Source organism: Protopterus annectens, chromosome 6.part0 (assembly GCF_019279795.1).
Source record: "Protopterus annectens isolate FY-2018-M chromosome 6.part0, PAN1.0, whole genome shotgun sequence".
NCBI classification, from domain to species: domain Eukaryota; kingdom Metazoa; phylum Chordata; order Ceratodontiformes; family Protopteridae; genus Protopterus; species Protopterus annectens.
The window spans coordinates 994,733,007-994,753,654 of NC_056737.1; positions in this window are offsets into that span (position 1 = coordinate 994,733,007).

Below are 20,648 nucleotides of genomic sequence, written 5' to 3' on the forward strand. Positions count from 1 at the left end.
AGAATTAGACAGTAACACACACACGTACACACACATTCTCACAGATACATACACATCCTTACAGACAAACACACATACACACACATGCACACAAACACACACACACACACACACACACACACACAAACACACACGCACACTCACACACACACACAGACACACACACACACACACACACACACACGCACACAAACACACACGCACATGCACTTACACACACAGACACACACACGCACTCACACACACAGACACAAACAAGCACACACACACACACACACACACACACACACACACACACACACACACACACACACACACACAGACACACAGACACACACACACACACACACACACACACACACACACACACACACACACACACACACACACACACACACACACACAGTTATATGCCTCTCACGTGTTCAGATTATGGGTTGTTAAACTTTCTGTGGGTTCATTTAGAAGTCACAGGCAGGGGGGTATCTTTAGCTTATCTTTCTCCTCTTCTGAGAGTTTGTTACATTGATAAAAGAATATAGCAATCTGCTCCCTCAGCAGAGCTTGAAAGTTTTATATTTTTAGAAAACTCTTTTTTGACTGGTGGTGTTTATACATTTAGTTCTAAAATATGTTTCCATTCCCTATCCAGGGTGCTTATTTTGTTAGTTGTCTTTCAAGATTTTTTTTCATTTATTTCTTATTAACTTTGTATAATTATTAGCTGACAGTGTGTTTAAATAGTTTAATAAATAAACAAATGAACAAGCAAACAGAAAAACATAAAATAACATGTGAACCCCTTAGTACATTTGATTTTAATCTTCTTCTTTTGGCTTTTCCCAGTTAGGGATCACCACAGTGGATCACCTGTCTGCTCATGAGTGGCAGTGGAGTTTTACGGTGTTGAGTTGCCAGCCTGGTGCCCAACCTTCCACAGAAGGCACACATACGCACGCACACACTCATACCTAGGGCCAATTTAGAGTGTCCAATCCACCTACAGCATGTCTTTGGGATGTGGGAGGAAACCGGAGCATCCAGAGGAAACCCATGTGACCACAGGGAAGACATGCAGACTCTGCACCGAAGGCACCCCAGCCGAGGATAGAACCGGAGAACCCCTTGCTGTGAAGTGGCACGCTAACTGCTGCACCACCGGGACCGTCCAGTGCATCTGATTTTAATAATTTCTAAACATCATACTAATATACTATCTCATAGTGTCATTACAATCTAAACATTAAGAGTGCATAGAAGAAACTGTCAGCTTCTGTCTTTGAAAAATATTCAGTCAATTAATCTATCAGTCAGATAATAAACTAATACTTTATTTTACTTGGTAACTTAATACAGCACACAACACTCCTACTGGGGGATGCACAACCCAGTGTATTTCTTCGTGCTAGTCCCAAGCCTGGATAAATGGGGGGGGGGTTACATCAGGAAGGGCATCTGGTGTAAAATATTTGCCAGATCAATATGCAGACAACAATACAGATTTCCATATCAGATCGGTCAAGGCCCAGGTTAAAAATGACTGCTGCCAGTACTGTTAGCCAACAGGGTGCTGGTGGAAATTGGGGTACCGTTAGCTGAAGGTGAAAAGTGAGGGCAGTGCCAAGGACCAAATGGTGGAAGTTGAAAAAGGATAACTAAGGGATCAGGAAAGAGTTAAGACAGGCGCTAGGCAGCAGGGAAGAGTTACCAAATAGTTGGGTAACTACAGTAGAGATGGTAAGGGAGACAGCTAGAAAGGTGCTTGGTGTGACATCTGGACAGAGGAAGGAGGACAAGGACACCTGGTGGTGGAATGAGGAAGTACACGAGAGTATACAGAGAAAGAGGTTGTCAAAGAAGAAGCAGGATTGTCAGAGAGATGAAAGTAGACAGAAGTATAAAGAGATGAGGTGTATGGTGACGATAGAGGTGGTGAAGGCTAAGGATAAGGTGTATGGCGAGTTGTATGAAAGGTTGGACACTAAGAAGGGAGAATAGGACCACTACCAATTGGCTAGACAGAAAGACTGATCTGGGAAAGATGTGCAGCAGGTCAGGGAGATTCAGGATAATGAGGGAAACATACTCACAGGTGAGGAGCATACCTCTCAACTGCACAGATTTTCAGAGAATGTCCATATTTTTGCCTCATATTTTTGGTAATTTTTAAAAAAAAATGTGTTTTTCTGGCAAATCAGTGGCAAATCATTAAAGATTAAAGTTATAAAATAATGACAGACATTTGAGTTTCAGACTTCATAGCATTCAGGAAATCCATGCTAATGTAAAACCTGTTATTCTATTAACTTTATAAGTTTGTAAGAGCAATATTTAAAAAAAAATGTCCCTATTTTTGGGCCTTTGCCCCACTTTTATTTATGGCTTTGTCCAGATTTCTTGCTCTAAAAGGTTGAGAGGTATGGTGAGGAGAGTGTGTTGAGTAGATGGAAGGAGTACTTTGAGGGGTTGATGAATGAAGAGAATGAGAGGGAGAGAAGGTTGGATGATGTGGGGATAGTGAATCAGGGAGTGAAACAGATCAGCAAGGAGGAAGTAAGGACAGCTATGAAGAGGATGAAGAATGGAAAGAATATTGGTCCAGATGACATACCTGTGGAAGCATGGAGGTGTTTAGGAGAGATGGCAGTGGAGTTTTTAACCAGATTATTTAATGAAATCTTGGAAAGTGAGAGCATGCCTGAAGAGTGGCGAAGAAGTGTATTGGTACTGATTTTTAAGAATAAGGGTGATGTGCAGAGCTGTAGTAACTACAGAGGGATTAAATTGGTCAGCCACAGCATGAAGTTATGGGAAAGGATAGTGGAAGCTAGGTGATGATCAGTGAGCAGCAGTATGGTTTCCTGCTGGGAAAGAACCCTATAGATGTGATGTTTGCTCTGAGATTGTTGATGGAGAAGTATAAAGAAGGTCAGAAGGAATTTCATTGTGTCTTTGTGGACCTAGAAAGCATATTACAGGGTGCCTAGAGAGGAGTTGTGGTATTGTATGTGGAAGTTGGGAGTGGCAGAGAAGTATGTAACAGTGGTACAGGATATGTAAGAGGGTAGTTTGATAGTGTTGAGGTCTGCGGTAGGAGTGCTGGATGTTTTCAAGTTGGAGGTGGGATTACATCAAAGATCAACTCTGAGCCCTATCTTATTTGCAATGATGATGGGCAGGTTGACAGATGAGATCAGACAAGAGTCTCCATGGACTGTGTTTGTGGATGACATTGTGATTTGTAGTGATAGTAAGTAACAGGTTGGGGACACCCAGGTTAGGTGGACATGTGCTCTAGCAAGGAGAGAAATGAAGGTCAGCAGGACTAAGACCGAATATATGTGTGTGAATGAGAGGGAGACAGAGGAATGGCAAGGATGCAGCAAGGTGAAGGCTGATGAGTTTAAATATTTGGGGTCAGCAGTTCAGAGTAATGGTGAGCACGGAAGAGAGGTGAAGAAGAGAGTGCAGGCAGGTTGGAGTGGGTGGAGAAGAGTGTCAGGAGTGATTTGTGACAGATGAGTACCAGTAAGAGTGAAAGGGAAGGTCTACAAGAGGGTAGTGAGACCAGCTATGTTATATGGGTTGGAGACGGTGGCATTGACAAAAAGACAGGAGTCAGAGCTGGAGGTGGCAGAGTTAAAGATGTTAAGATTTGCTTTGGGTGCGATGAGGATGGATGGGATTAGAAATGAGTATATTAGAGGGCCAGCTCAGGTCGGACAGTTTGAAGACAAAGCCAGAGAGTTGAGGTTGCATTGATTTGGACATTTGCTGAGGAGGGATCTAAGAATGGAGCTGTCAGGTAAGAGGAAAGGAGGAAGGCCTAAGATAAGGCTTATAGATGTGGTGAGAGAGGGCATGCAGCTGGTTGGTGTGACAGTGCAAAATGCAGAGGACAGGTAGAAATGGAAACAGATAATCCTCTGTGGTGACCCCTAATGGGAACAGCCAAAAGAAAAAGAAAAGAAGACACAAAATAATGGCAATATTCAACACAGATACATTTCAAAATACATATTTTATATGTACAATATATTGTACATATGATTATCATTTCTGATGTTTATTGTGTAACGTGAGCAGCAATAACGGATGAGGACAACATTGCTAGCTTGTGAAAATGAGATAATTTTGATTTTTGTGTGTTTGCCTTCATAAGCAAGGAATGCAGACCGCTGATTTCCATAGCAGTTGTGTACATCTTCAGACAATAAGCAGACCAGATCTGAAACACTGAATGAAAAAGCAATGCACATCCACAGGATATGATATGAATGCTGCCACAACTAAATAACTAATTTACTAGCTAGCTGAGAAAGGCCAAAGGAAAGCAATGAGGTGAAAGATGACTTTGTGGCAGAATATAAAAGTAAAAGTATTTGAATCATTTGGGTTCCAAACCTTAATCCCAGCTCTGCATGCACACAGGGATGCCTATAAACCAAACCCTTCTATAGATAATGCATCGCTTATGTATACTACTCACATGGCTCATAATCTCGCTTCATTTTCCATGTAAACACAACTGCGCTGATTAAGGGGAAGGAGAGTTTGTTAATGTGCATTTCATGGGATACATATTTCACTCTGTTTCTCACTGGGCCTTACCTCTTAGCCTTTTTTAGTAAATCACATAACATAATATGTCACAAGTGTGTAAGCACTGCAAAATTAGAAAGTGCAGAATCCATTGGAATATAGGGCATCATAAACCATTATAAACTTGTATAGTTTTTACTTGGCAGGGTTTCATATTTCACCCTTTCTGTAGTAAAGTTTTTTTTTTAAACCTTAAAATAAGTAACACAGCTGATGATATAGCTGTATACATAGCCTAAATATAAAAAATTTCAGCTGATTTCATATCTGCAGATTATGAGATGTACTGCCAAGCAGGAAGTCAGCCCTGTTGCAGAATAATGATATCATCAATGACATCACCGGTGACCTTCTAGTGATGATCTTGGCTATCAAAAGGGTAGTTGGAATGGAACAGGTAGCTCTCTTTTGCAAAGTGAATGATCAGGAATGAGGCTACCTGGAGACTCAGGTATCTGAGGCTTGAGTATTTCTAACACAGAAGGAGGTGGTCTGACATAGAGACACTGAGGTGTATGCAGTGGGCCTAAGAGTGCCTGCATGCCATGTTCCAGGGGAAGGGGCACTGATCTGTTTTGTCCAGGATGATAACACTACCTGTCAGTCCATTCCTTTGCATCATCTCCTGGCCACCCCCTCCCAATAATATGCAATGAGCAGTCACTAGGATCACGTTTTTCTGGAGATGGGAGACCACTGTGATGCAGTGGCTAATTAAAATGGGGGAGGGGTTGAGGGGACTGCCCGTGTCCCAGAATGATAGCTGGCCTGTGGCTGGTCATCCCAGTATATTTCCATTGTAGTCCATGACCTCTTGAAGGAAGTATTTGAGTTCTAGAAAATATTTCTAACTTCAGCACACAGCTGCTTCCCACATTGGACATATCAGGTAGTAGCAATACCAAAAGATTTGCTCAATGATAGTGGACATCAGAGAAGTTACTCATCAACAAGGTTGCATGTTCTAAGATGTTATAGTTTGGTGACTAGCTTTATGGTAGTGTACCATTTTTGTTTTCAAGAATAGGCTTGGTTTGATGTTTTTGAAATTTCCAGTCTGAGCAATGCATTTTATGGTTAAAAAATAACATCTGGTTTCATCATTGTTTCACTATCTCAATGCAAAAATGAATAAATAAATAAATCCAAAGATAAAAACCACAAGATAAATGCTCTGCCTAAAAGAAAAACAGTTCCAAATACGTAGAAATAGACAGCAAAACAAGGCCAGGGCCAAATCCATAAAAACAATTTATTGTAGATCCAAAACATATGTGCTTTCACAGTTTTACAACTGCTTCATCAGACGGTAACAAATGTGCGCTAAGCAGGTTTAAATAACTAGCTCTAACATATTATTTAGGTAGGTATAGGCTGTTACTCATAAGGAATATATGCATAGTTGCATACATGTTTGTTCCTATTCAGTGTTTTTACATTCCAGTTTTTTATATGTACATATTTACAAGTACATATATTTTTTAAAGATAAGGGTTTTCTGTGTATTATCCCAGTATTTTTTAAACATACATGTTTAACATATGTTTTTATATAGACATGTTCAATATGTTTGTTTGCATTGGTAATGATTTTTATATGATTCTTTATATGAATATTATTATTGAGCAGTTTTTTATGTATACATTTTTATGTTTATAATAGGATTGTTTCTCCTTTAAGTCATTAATTGGTGCACTAGACTGAGGATGGCTTTAGAGCTTATTATTTAAACCTGCTTAGTGGTGCATTTAACGTCTGATGAAGCAGTTGTAAAACTGTGAAAGCGCTTACGTTTTGGATCTACAATGAATTGTTTTTACGGATTTGGCCCAGGCCTCATTTTGTTCTGTCTATTTCTGCATATTTGGAAATAAATAAGTAAATAAACAAATAACCAGAATAAACACATAAAAGCATAACACATGCTTAATATTAACTTAGCAGCACTGTGGTGTGGAATGTTACACCTCTAACCACCAACGCACATCCTTGCATTCTGGAGTATTTTCTGAAAATCAGCTTAAAAAGCATAAGAAAATAAATATTATATAAACAATAAAAGCTACTTAAAGTGTACAAATAGTAAAAAGTATTTACAGTGGTGATGCATTTTTAGTCTTTTCATAATTACTGTAATATAATATAATGCACACAAACCGAGAATTATATTTTTTGCTGAACTTTCCCAAATGAGCTGTTATTTATTTATTTATTTATTTATTTATTTATTTACATTTGTTTACCGGGAATTTCTGACTGGATGCAGGTCCTTTTTCAGCAGATGCCTGGGGAGAAAAGCTCCACATCATGTACATGATAAATAGAGATACAAAGTTGCAGCAACAGTAAACATTACAGGTTGTTGGCTTTAATACAATAACAAGATATTGATTATCAGCAGTATATACAGTAAATGTTACAAGTTAAGATAGTTTCTTGTCATTTATAATATTAGTAACAAAGTTGTCAGACAAGATGTTAAAGTATGTAAAGACAACTAGCTATTTCTGACTGTGGTTAGTAGTGGCGATAGTATAGTTGGGTTAAGAGTCTGGGTGGTGGGGAAGGTAAGGGTGGGGGTGTTAGTCTGGATTAGAACAAGGACAAAGCCAATGCAGATTTAAGTGGAATTTGACTACAGTCTTAAAAAGGCTGCTAGAAGGAAGAGTAGTTATAGTGGGTGCAAAATTGTTCCAAAGTTTAGATATGGTACATGAAAATATGGCTTTTCCTGCTGAGTTTTTGGGTTTGATAACAGTGAGTTGATTTTTGTTGCTTGATCTTAGGGGCCTAGTGGGGTGATAGGGTTGGAGAAGGGTTTGAATGGAAATGATGTTAAGGGGGTGGTTAATAAGTTTATGAGCAAGGGTGAGTTGATTAAAGTGAAGGAGTTGTGGGAGCTATAGCCAGTTTAGTTCTTTAAGGGAGATACAATGATGGCTGCATTAGAAGGTTCCAGTGGCAAATTTAGCAATTTTGTTGTAACAAGCATCCAGCTTGTGTAGGTCTGTCTGTCTAAGGTTGGTAAGTATGGGGGATGCATATAGTAGGGTGGAGATTAGCTGGGAATTGGCTATGGAGATTTTAGATGCCTTGGTTAGGAATTGGTGGCTTTGATATAATGCACCAAGTTTCTTGTGAACTTTTTTAATTGTAGGAGATATGTGGGTGTCAAATCTAAGTTTGTTGTCTATTTCCACACAGAGTAATTTTTTGTGTTCTGATGGAAAGATGATGGTATTGTCTTTGGCAAGAATGTTGAAGTGGAGGGTGTTTTGGGTGGCTTTGGAAGGTTGGAACAGGAGAAGTTTTGTCTTACTTGGGTTGAGTAGGCACTGAGCATTGGATAGCCAGCTTTCTACAGCAGAGAATGATTCCTGTGTGATTTGTTGTAGTTTTGGTAGAGTGGGGGCAGACCAGATGAGAGTAGAGTCGTCTGCATACTGTATAAGAGATGCTTGTGTGGTGGCAGTATGTAGGTTGTTAGTGAAAAGTGAGAATAGCAGAGGGGCCAAGGATAGACCCTTGGGGAACTCCGAGAGTAACTGGGAGGCGAGGTGATATGTCATCGTCCCAGATTACTGATTGCTGGCGTCCATGTAGACAGCTGTGGAATCAGTTGCAGGCTGATTGTGAGAAGGAGTGGTTGGGGAGAGTAGAGAGTAGTAGCTCATGAGATACCATGTCAAAGGCCTTTGAAAGATCTGAAAATATGGCAGTAGAGAAGAGGCCATTGTTTTTGTGATGAAGTATAGTGTTGGTGAAGGGGAGCAGAGTGGAGGTAATGCTGTGATATGTCCTGAAACCATGTTGGGTTTTGGAAAGGAGATTATCAGCTAGGAGGTAGTTGGAGACCTGGGGGGTGTTACATTTTTCAAGTATCTTGGAGAAAGGGGAGATGATAGCAATGAGGCGGTAATTGGAGAGGTCAGTGGAGGGGGTGCTTTTCTGGAGGGGAATGATGTGGGATATTTTCCATATTCAGGGAACATAGCCTTTTGTTATGGAACGGTTGATTAGAATTGAAATTGGGTAGGCTAGTGTATCAGCTACAATTTTCAAGTATTCAGAGGGGAGGTTGTCAGTTGCGAGTTTGGTGGGTTTAAGCTTTGACAATAGTCTTTTTATGTTGGAGGTAGGTACTGAGGTGAAGAAGAAAAGAGGAGTGGGGATTATAGGGTTAGGAGTTGGGGGGCTGTTGTAGGGAAGTGTTGTTTGTTTAGAGATGTTATAGTTTCAGTGAGGTGTTTGTTGAAGGATTCAGCAATACTGCTGGAGGGGGGAATGGACAGCTGGGAGGGTAGCAACCTTCCCTAGGTGGAGGATAGTGTTAATAGTGGACCAGAATTGCTTGGGTTGTGGTTGGTAGAGTTTAGGGTGGATTTATAGTAGAGAGATTTGTCTAATTTTATATGCTTTTTGGCTTTATTGCACAGTTCAAGGAATGATTGCCTATCTGAGTTATTTTTTTAGTCGCCAGTTCTCCCAGGCCTTATCTCTGGATTTCATTAGGGTTCTGGATTTCATTAGGGTTCTGGTGGTCTTTTGTAACCATGGGGCATGCCTGGATCTGACTTTGGCATTTCTTACAGGAGCATGAGTGTTTAGGATGGAGAGGAAGGTACTGTTGAAGAAGTGGACAGCCTTATCTAGTATGAGGTATTTTAGTGGTGACCAGTTAATTTTTTGCAAGGAGGAGATGGTGTTGGGGTTGAAGTTGGACTTGTTCCGTATTTGCCTGTGGATAATGGGCTTCAGACTGTTTGTGTGGTGCCAGATTAAGAAAGTGGGGGAGGGGTCACTAAGACTGCCAGGTAAGCAGCCTGCTAGGTAGGAGTGAGGGGCTTTGTTGACTAGGATCCAGTCAAGTAAGGTACGATTGTTAGGGTTTTTGTTGATTCGGGTAGGGGATTGAATGAGTTGAGTGAACCCATGGAGATTAAGGTGAATGGCTGGGAGACTGTTATTACAGGATAGCTAGTTGATGTTAAAGTCACCGAGAATGATGGTTTCCTGGGGTAGAGATAGAGTAGCCCAGCTCAGGAGATTTTCTAGGGGTGTAATATTTTGCCCTGGTGAGAAATAGCATCCTATGATATTGATTGTTTTGTTTGGGTTTAGTTTGAAATTGGCATAAAGGATTTCTTCATTGTTGTGGTGAGGGGCAGATGAGTTCAGGAGTTGAATATTGAGGGGGTGTTTAAATATCAATGTACATCACCTCCTTTTTTGGACAATCTGTCAATGCAAAGGATGTTGTATTCAGGTGGAAGTATTTCCTCACTTTTGATGTGAGGTTTGAACCAGGTTTCAGTTAGGAATAGAATATCTGGGTAGTATATGCTTATGCTGGCATGTAGTTCTTGGATTTTATGTATATGCTTCTGATGTTTAGGGACATTATACGTAGGTCTGTTGTTTTCCTGTTGGCTAGAAGTTGGCTAGAAGTTGAGTTGTGGGGCGGGGGGTTGCTTGGACTAGGGTTTGTGGTTGGGTAGGACTTGGGAGGACCAGGGTTTGGATGGATGTCTCCAGTGAGTGCTAGTTTATATAGGGTGTTTAGGATATGTTTTATATACATAGTAAATTGCTTATGGTATCTTCGGGATATTTTATTTTTGAGTGTGTTAGGTGTTTGGTAATGGAGTGTATGTATTGGTAGGATGTTTTCAGTGGCAAGGGTTGTGTAGTTATAGTGTAAATGTTTGAGGGAGGGTGCTGAGAGAGTACAGTGGAAGTTGTTGGGGCATGTGACTGTGGAGCCTTGGTAGGATGTAATGTGAGCTAGAACTACGCAGGTTAGGATTGTTATTACATTAGGTAGTAGCATGATTGTGTTGGATGTAGGGAGAGGGGGTGAGTAGTGATGTATCCTAATTCCTGGCAATTATGGGGTGTGGTTAAGGCTATGAATAAATGCAGAGGTACTTGGGGTGGGTGGGAATAGGGGGCAGGGATGGGAGCAGATTGAGAGTAGTGAACAGAGTGGGCTAGAACCCCCCCCCAGGCTAATGATTGCAGGGTAGGTGTCTAAATAGCCAAATTGTTAGGAGTTATTAGAGTCTAGTAAGGAAAAACAATTTATAGAACTGATTTTAGCTGTGTCCTTTCTGGGTAGATGCCTAGTTTGAAGCAGACAAAAAGTGGCAGTCTAAGTACCTTTTTGCCTCTGTTTTACAAGTGGGCAATTCCAGTGTATCTACTGGGTTACCTCTTTTCACCTAGAGCTTTATTTTGGTTTACTAATAACTAAAAAGAAAAAGTTAACTGGGGAATGTATTTACAGCAGATGGGGGTGGGGGTGTAGCTGCCATCCCTAGCCATGGGTAGAGCCAGTTATTTCTGCTTTAGACCAGGTACTTTCTACAGTAGCTGGCTAAGAGGGAAACATAGCTAGACACCTACAGTAACTTATTTTCTGTTTAAAGCCCTTGAGTCCTTGTGGCTGTTTTCTTCACTGCAGATGCGGCCAATGGCCAAGGATTCAGCAAGTGGGGGACTGAGAGAGAACCCGTTCGCAGGGACAGTGGTCAAGTAACTTAGAAACTTTACAACTTAGACATATATATTGTTAAAGCACTTTTGTAATCCAGATATAAGCTTTTGCAAGGCAGCAAGAATTCCCTGTTGAGTGAATGTTTTTTGAGATATTTACAGAAATATGAAAACATATGCATGATTGTATAATTACCAATAAAAATAATGAAAAATATCTGTCAAGATGGACAACTTATAGTGCAGAAATCAATGGCAGCTCTTTAGCCATACTGTGTATACACACACACACACATATATATATATATATATATATATATATATATATATATATATATATATATATATAAAATGTGTGTGTATACATATATGTAAAAAATGTTTTTGCGAGTAATCACTTACTTGAAAAACATTATCAAAATTATCAATAGCAACTGATCAAAATAACAAAACAAAAAAAAATGTCAACAATTCAATTTCGAATTGCGGACATTTTTCAAACTTACCTTAACATCTGGTGATGTTCAACATATGTTTTGCAAGGGGGCAAGCCCCCCTGCACACCCCATGTTTCCCCCTGCTACTTATATATTGTAACCCTGAGATTCTACTACAGTGAGGAAAAGGGCAAAGTTTCCGACCTCCACCATAGTGCAATCTCAAATCAATATGTCAATCTCACAACAGTGAAAGCACACTAGAATTCGCTGTTGTGGGTTTGACATTTTCGAATCGCCATTATGAAACTTTAATAAACTGACTTTTGACAGACAAAGTTCGCATAAGAGCATTTGAAATTTTGATATTAAGCTGTATATATGTATCTATGTGTGTGTGTATATATATATATATATATATATATATCAGGTTTCACCTAATGCCTCACAATAAATTGTAACACATTTGGATTTTCAAATATTAAGGACATATGGTAATAGTGGCTATTTCATAAGTACTAACACACAGCAATATCTTCTGTATAGTATGCTATAAATGGACATTGACAATGAATTTTCCTGTCTTCCACCATGGCCTTTCATACTATACCATACCCCTTAGTATCACATAGATCTCTTAGTTCATAGGCTCATAGGTAGGTACTAAGCTATAGTCCCAAGGGCCTAAGTAAGCCTAGCCAACAAGGTTCCCTGGCTTACGCCAAGCAAGAAAGTGCTCCTGTTGAGCAGAGCCACAGAAGTGATCCCCGGGGTGTATTTCCTATTTTCCATCCACTCTGCTTGACATAAATGGTTAGCTTGTTCCAGAGTATAGGATGTTACTGGGACAGGAATCTATCCCTCCAGTATGTCCTGTTCATTGTGGTGACAAGGCTTAGGTCTCTAGAGCGTGTAGCTTAGAGGGATTGGGATTTCTTTAGGTGTAGCATGTCCAACAGCTCTGGGTTTAACGTAGCTTTATATGTTATGCAGAGATCTCCTTGGAGTAGGTGATATGCTACAGAGTAAAGCTGGAGTTTTTTGAGATGGTCAGTGTAGGGCATCTGTTTGAGGCCAGTAATCCTCTTTGTGAGGTACTTCTGTGGCCTTTCCAGCTGTTGCATCTTGTGAGGTACATTTCAAAAGGGGCGTTGTACTCTATAATGGGTCTAATGAGTGCCGACTTGAGGGGAACAATGACCTCTTTTTTCCTGGATGAGAAACCTTTTGTGATGAGGTGTGCCACATAGAAGGATTTCCTGACTTCTGTGGCGATGTGATTATCAAAGGAGAGACTAATGTCCACCTCAGTGCCAAGGTCTCTGATCACATATTCAGCATTAAGTAGACTGCCGTTTATGTGGTAGTTCATGAGTACAGAGTTTTTACCAAAGGGGATGACAATGCAGTTTTTGGCATTGAGCTTGAGGCCATGCCTCTGACACCAGACATCTGTCTCAGTGAGGCCCTTCTGTAGGATGTCCACATCATTTGGGGACTCGACTATGGCTCCTAGTTTGCAGTCATTTGCGAACTTCATTAGCCAAAGGCCTTCTGTGTTAGCCTGTACTTCAGAGAAGTAGATGCCAAACAGGAGAGGTCCCAGGACTGAACCCTGTGGTACTCCACTTGTCACTGGTTTGAAGTCAGATTTTGAGTCTGCAACTTTTACAGTGTGGGTTCTGTCAGTGAGCCAGTTGGCAACCCATCTTGTGACATAGGGATTTATACCTAGTTTAGTGAGTTTAGCTATAATTCCAGAATGGGGGATAAGCCTTGGAGAGGTCAAGATAGGCTGTGTGAACCACTTTACCCTCATCTACGGCTTTGGTGACTGCTTCAAAGAAATCGATCAGGTTCAGAAGGCATGATCTGCCTTTCACAAACCCAAACTGGGTGGGGTCCAGGGTTTGGAGGTTACCAATGTCTATGTTTATGAGTTCCATGATGATACGTTCCATGGCATTGCAGACCAGGATCGGAAGGCTAATAGGGCGTTAGTCCCCAGGATCAATGGTGGCTCTCACTTTGTGGAGTGGGATAACTGTTGTTGTGCACCATTCAATGGGCACAAAGACTGAAGTGAGACTATGATTGAACATGGTGCTTAGGTGGGGAGCCAGTTTGTTCTGAAGTTTGTGTAAAATGCAGCCTGGGTTGTTGTCCGGTCCCATGGATGCTGTGGTTTTGGTTTTAAAGAGTGCAACTTTTACTTGCATAGATGTGATTACAGGGACTCTGCATTCTTCCTGTATATATATGGGCCATTTAGGGGGTGAGAGGGGGGTAAAGTTAGCACTGAACCTATCTGCCAGGATGTTGGCAATATCAGTTGGTTCTGTAATTTTTATGCCATTGTGCTGTAACTCAAAGCAGATCTGGGTATTGCCATTGAGATTCTTGACATAGCTATAGAATGCTTTGTGGTTGCCCTTAGAATCGGTGGCAATTTTGTTTTCATAGCTAGCTTTGGAGGATCTTATAAGGGATCTCAGCTTCTTACTGAGGCTGACCAGGGAGCTCCTCCACTCATGGGATTTTACTCTTTTTTGAAACAGTTTCTTCCTTCTGTTGTAGAGTTTGTTTATGGCAGGGGACCACCCGATTGGCTTCCTTTTTTTGGAGGGTAGCGTCTTGGTTCTGTTTGGGATAGCACGATCCATGCCCTTGTGTAAGTGCTTATAGAGTGCATTTGTGTAGGATTCAGCAGTTGTAACTGTATTGTCCATCTGCATGGCTGTCATGAAGTTCGGCACTTCTGTCTTAAGCATGAAGTTGGTTTTGGAGAAATATTTTACCATGGTTTCCTTAATGGTGGGTGGAGACGGGATGCAGATATCTAGGGTGATTACCTTATGGTCAGATCTGACCAACGAGGAATTGACTTCAGGTGTGGAACACTGGTCACTCATTTTGGTAATGACTAGGTCTAGGATACTGTTGCCCCTGGTGAGGGTGTGGATAAGTTGATCCAAGGCATTGGAATTTATGAATTTCAGAAAGCATTGAGTGAAGGAGTCGGTACATGAATAGTTTTCCAGTTAATGGTGGGTAGTTGAAATCGCCCATTATTAGGGTGTTTGGTTGAACCCTAATATTTTCCAGTATATCAAGAAAAGATGAGTGGGAATCCTGGGGGATCTGTAGCAAGCTGCAATTTGGATTGGAGTTTTGCCCAGAGTTAGTTGCACTTGGATAATCTCGGATGCATTATGCTGCGCAACTAGCTTGGATGTGTTGATATCCTTAATGAATAAGGACACACCTCCTTCTTTGGTGTTCTGGTCCAGGTTAGATTGCAGAAAAGTGTGGTATGAGTTATAGCCTGGTAATGCAGGGGTGTTCCTTGAACCAGGTCTCAGTCACTGCACAGATATTGATGTTCTCCATTTTAACGAGTGCCTTGAGTGAGTGCATTTTGAGATTTAGACTTCTAGCATTGAGTAACATTACCCTCAGTTTTTGCTTGCCTTTTCCTGTTATGGTTGTGAATTTGTCATTTGAACCTTGACTAAAAAAGGCACTATAGGAGTGGCAAGACCCTTAGCCTGTATCCAGTATCCCAGGGGCGACAGATGCAGACCATCTCTGGCAAAGCATCTTGGTCTGTCGACCATGTCATCCCAGGCAGACAGATACTGGATCCCCTTAGAATGACACCAGAAGCTTAGTCAATTGTTGAAGTCAATCATTTTATCCTTGTACTGCGGTATCTTTCTGGGTGATGGCAGGATGCTACTCAGGGCTAGGGTCATACCTACCTAGGCTACAAGATCGGAGAACTCTTCCATGTCTCTTTTTATGTAGTCCAGGGAGGTATGTCTCAGGTCGTTCTCACCAACATGGACAATGACAGAGTCATATTTGTACTTTTTGTGGAGTGACCTGAGTGTGTGGGTTATGTAGTGGGTCTTGGCACCCAACAGGTAGCTGACAGTAACCTTCTTCTTCTTTAGTCTGGTGAGTGGGACATCAGTGTGCCTGACTATAGAGTCACCTATGACTAGTGTGTTGGGTATGTTGTTTTGCCTTATGGGCTCTGGTTTATTGGCACACTGAGTCTGTGGGCTATGTGCCATTTGGGTTGTGTTGCGGGGTAGAGGTTGCTTGCATTTCTGCTTTGGAGGTCTCTTTTGCTTGAGCAGATTATTATTGAGAGCCTCTGTGAATGTTTTTGTGTTTCGATGTGTGGATTTTGGTGGTGTAGGTTTAGTGGGACTATGTGATGAGTGTGGTGTGGTGCAAGTGTTTACCTTCTCCTCCTGACTGTCAGGTTCAGTCTTGGAGAGAGCTTTACCTCCTGTTTGGCTAGATATGTGCATCTCTCACAGGTTGTGGTGTTGGGTGGTAGGAACAGAGGGTTGTCTGTGTACATGAGGCAAATGCTACATTGCCCCAAGATGCCCAGATTCATCAGATAGACAGGAAAGAACACTGGGGGCTGACCCTTGGACACGCCTGAATAAAAAACTACTTTCCTCTAGACAAGTGAGGAAAGTGAGTATAAGAGCTGTTTATCTCTAAGCAAGTGAGGAAAGTAAGTACAAAAACTGTTTTCTTCTTGGTAAAGAGGAAGGTTGAGTGCTGTAGTAATTTGTAGCTTATTTAGTGATAACAATAAGTTCTGAACAAGTGCTGAGCACGAATAAACAAATTCAAGTGCTAAAACTAAGAATCTGTATGTGGACCTTGTGGTAGATATGGTACCTAGTACTTACCACTCCCACTGATAAGCTAGAAGGCTTCCCTCCAACACAGAAAGGCATGGGGGGGGGGCTCAGAAGCTTACAAACAGTCCTGGATGCAGCAAATCTGTATCTGGACTAGACTAGTTACAGGAAAGATAGGAAACAAGCACAAATGTGGGATTTTAAACCAGTAAGTTGAAAGAGATGGAAAAATGGCCAATAAACTACAATTTCTGGGCCAGAAACCACTCTTGTGGTAGATAGGCTACCTAGTGCTATCACTCCCACTGATAAGCTAGAAGGCTTCCCTCCAACAAAGAAAGGCTTGCGGGGGCTCAGAAGCTTACAAACAGTCCTGGACACAGCAAATCTGTTTATCTTTGGGGTGGCTGTTTCTTCACTGAATGGATGCCAATGGCCAAGGATTCAGCAAGTGGGGGACTGAGAGAGAACCCGTTCGCAGGGACAGTGGTCAAGTAACCTAGAAACTTTACAACTTAGACATATATATTGTTAAAGCACTTTTGTTATCGAGAGATAAGCTTTTGCAAGGCAGCAAGAATTCCTTGTTGAGTGAATGTTTTTTGAGATATTTACAGAAATATGAAAACATATGCATGATTGTATAATTACCAATAAAAATAATGAAAAATATCTGTCAAGATGGACAACTTATAGTGCAGAAATCAATGGCAGCTCTTTAGCCATACTGTATAATACACACACACACATATATATATATATATATATATATATATATATATATATATATATATATATATATATAAATATAAAATGTATGTGTTTACATATATGTCAAAAATGTTTTTGCGAGTAATCACTTACTCGAAAAACATTATCAAAATTATCAATAGCAACTGATCAAAATAACAAAACAGAAAAAAATGTCAACAATTCAATTTCGAATTGCGGACATTTTTCAAACCTACCTTAACATCTGGTGATGTTCAACACATGTTTTGCAAGGGGGCAAGCCCCCCTGCACAGCCCATGTTGCCCCCTGCTACTTATATATTGCAACCCTGAGATTCTACTACAGTGAGGAAAAGGGCAAAGTTTCCGACCTCCACCATAGTGCAATCTCTAATCAATATGTCGATCTCACAACAGTGAAAGCACACTAGCCTTCGCTGTTGTGGGTTTGACATTTTCGAATCGCCATTATGAAACTTTGATAAACTGACTCTTGACAACCAAAGTTCGCATAACAGCATTTGAAATTTTGATAGTAAGCTGTATATATGTATGTATGTGTGTGTGTGTATATATATACATATATATATATATCTGTAAGCTTTCACCTGATGCCTCACAATAAATTGTAACACATTTGGATTTTCAAGTATTAAGGACATATGGTAATACTGGCCATTTCATAAGTACTAACAAACAGCAATATCTTCTGTATAGTATGCTATAAATGGACATTGACAATGAATTTTCCTGTCTTCCACCATGGCCTTTCATACTATACCATACCCCTTAATATCATATAGATCTCTTAGTTCATAGGCTCATAGGTAGGTACTAAGCTATAGTCCCAGGGGCCTAAGTAAGCCTAGCCAACAAGGTTCCCTGGCTTACGCCAAGCAAGAAAGTTAATTTCCTGTGCTCCTGTTGAGCAGAGCCACATAAGTGATCCCCGGGGTGTATTTCCTATTTTCCATCCACTCTGCTTGACATAGATGGTTAGCTTGTTCCAGATTGTAGGATGTTACTGGGACAGGAATCTAACCCTCCAGTATGTCCTGTTTATTGTGGTGACAAGGTTTAGGTCTCTAGAGCGTGTAGCTTGGAGGGATTAGGATTTCTTTAGGTGTAGCATGTTCAACAGCTCTGGGTTTAACGTAGCTTTATATGTTATGCAGAGATCTCCTTGGAGTAAGCGATATGTTACAGAGTAAAGCTGGAGTTTTTTGAGATGGTCAGTGTAGGGCATCTGTTTGAGGCCAGTAATCCTCTTTGTGAGGTACTTCTGTGGCCTTTCCAGCTGCTGCATATGTCTTGTGAGGTACATTTCAAAAGGGGCATTGTACTCTATAATGGGTCTAATGAGTGCCGACTTGAGGGGAGCAATGACCTCTTTTTTCCTGGATGAGAAACCTTTTGTGATGAGGTGTGCCACTACTGTGGCGATGTGATTATCAAAGGACAGTCTAATGTCCACCTCAGTCCCAAGGCCTCTGATCACATATTTAGCATTAAGTAGACTGCCATTTATCTGGTAGTTCATGAGTACAGAGTTTTTACCAAAGGGGATGACAATGCACATTTTGGCATTGAGCTTGAGGCCATGCCTCTGACACCTTTCATCTGTCTCAGTGAGGCCCTTCTGTAGGATGTCCACATCATTTGGGGACTCGACTATGGCTCCTAGTTTGCAGTCATTTGCGAACTTCATTAGCCAAAGGCCTTCTGTGTTAGCCTGTACTTCAGAGAAGTAGATACCAAACAGGAGAGGTCCCAAGACTGAACCCTGTGGTACTCCATTTGTCACTGGTTTGAAGTCAGATTTTGAGTCTGCAACTTTTACAGTGTGGGTTCTGTCAGTGAGCCAGTTGGCAACCCATCTTGTGACATAGGGATTTATACCTAGTTTAGTGAGTTTAGCTATAATTCCAGAATGGGGGATGGTTTTGAAAGCCTTGGAGAGGTTAAGATAGGCTGTGTGAACCACTTTACCCTCATCTACGGCTTTGGTGACTGCTTCAAAAACATCAGTCAGGTTCAGAAGGCATGATCTGCCTTTCACAAACCCGAACTGGGTGAGGTCCAGGGTTTGGAGGTTACCAATGTCTTTGTTTATCAGTTCCATGATGATACGTTCCATGGCCTTGCAGACCAGGATCGGAAGGCTAATAGGGCGATAGTTCCCAGGATCAATGGTGGCTCTCCCTTTGTGGAGTGGGATAACTGTTGTTATGCACCATTCAATGGGCACAAAGACTGAAGTGAGACTATGACTGAACATGGTGCTTAGGTGGGGAGCCAGTTTGTTCTGAAGTTCATGTAAAATGCACCCTGGGTTGTTGTCTGGTCCCATGGATGCTGCGTTTTTGGTTTTAAAGAGTGCAACTTTTACCTGCATAGATGTGATTACAGGGACTCTGCATTCTTCCTGTATAGATATGGGCCATTTAGGGGGTGAGACGGGGGTAAAGTTAGCACTGAACCTATCTGCCAGGATGTTGGCAATATCATTTGGTTCTGTAATTATTATGCCATTGTGCTGTAACTCAGAGCAGATCTGGGTATTGCCATTGAGCTTCTTGACATAGCTATAGAATGCTTTGTGGTTGCCCTTCGAACCCGTGGCAATTTTGTTTTCATAGCTAGCTTTGGAGGATCTTATAAGGGATCTCAGCTTCTTACTTAGGCTGACCAGGGAGCTCCTCCACTCATGGGATTGTACTCTTTTTTGCAACAGTTTCTTTCTTCTGTTGTAGAGTTTGTTTATGGCAGGGGACCACCTGATTGGCTTCCTTTTTTTGGAGGATAGCGTCTTGGTTCTGTTTGGGATAGCATGATCCATGCCCTCGTGTAAGTGCTTATAGAGTGCATTTGTGTAGGATTCAGCAGTGGTAACTGTATTGTCCATCTGCATGGGTGTCATGAAGTTCGGCACTTCTGTCTTAAGCATGAAGTTGGTTTTGGAGAAATATTTTACCATGGTTTCCTTAATGATGTGTGGAGACTGGATGTGGATATCTAGGGTGATTACCTTATGGTCGGATCTGACCAACGAGGAATTGACTTCAGGTGTGGAACACTGGTCACTCATTTTGGTAATGACTAGGTCTAGGATATTGTTGCCCCTGGTGAGGGTGTGGATAAGTTGATCCAGGGCATTGGAATTTATGAATTTCAGAAATCATTGAGTGAAGGAGTTGGTACATGAGTAGTTTTCCAGTTAATGGTGGGGTAGTTGAAGTTGCCCATTATTAGGGTGTTTGGTTGAACCCTAATATTTTCCAGTATATCAAGAAAAGATGAGTGGGAATCCTGGGGGATCTGTAGCAAGCTACAATTTGGATTGGAGTTTTGCCCAGAGTTAGTTGCACTTGAATAATCTCGGATGAATTATGCTGCGCAACTAGCCTGGATGTGTGGATATCCTTAATGAATATGGACACACCTCCTTTGGTGTTCTGGTCCAGGTTAGATTGCAGAAAAGTGTGATATGAGTTATAGCCTGGTAATGCAGGGGTGTTCCCTAGAGCCTTGAGCCAGGTCTCAGTCACTGCACAGATATCAATGTTCTCCATTTTAACGAGTGCCTCGAGTGAGTGCATTTTGAGATTTAGACTTCTAGCATTGAGTAGCATTACCCTCAGTTTTTGCTTGCCTTTTCCTGTTATGGTTGTGAATTTTTCATTTGAACCTTGACTAAAAAAGGCACTATATG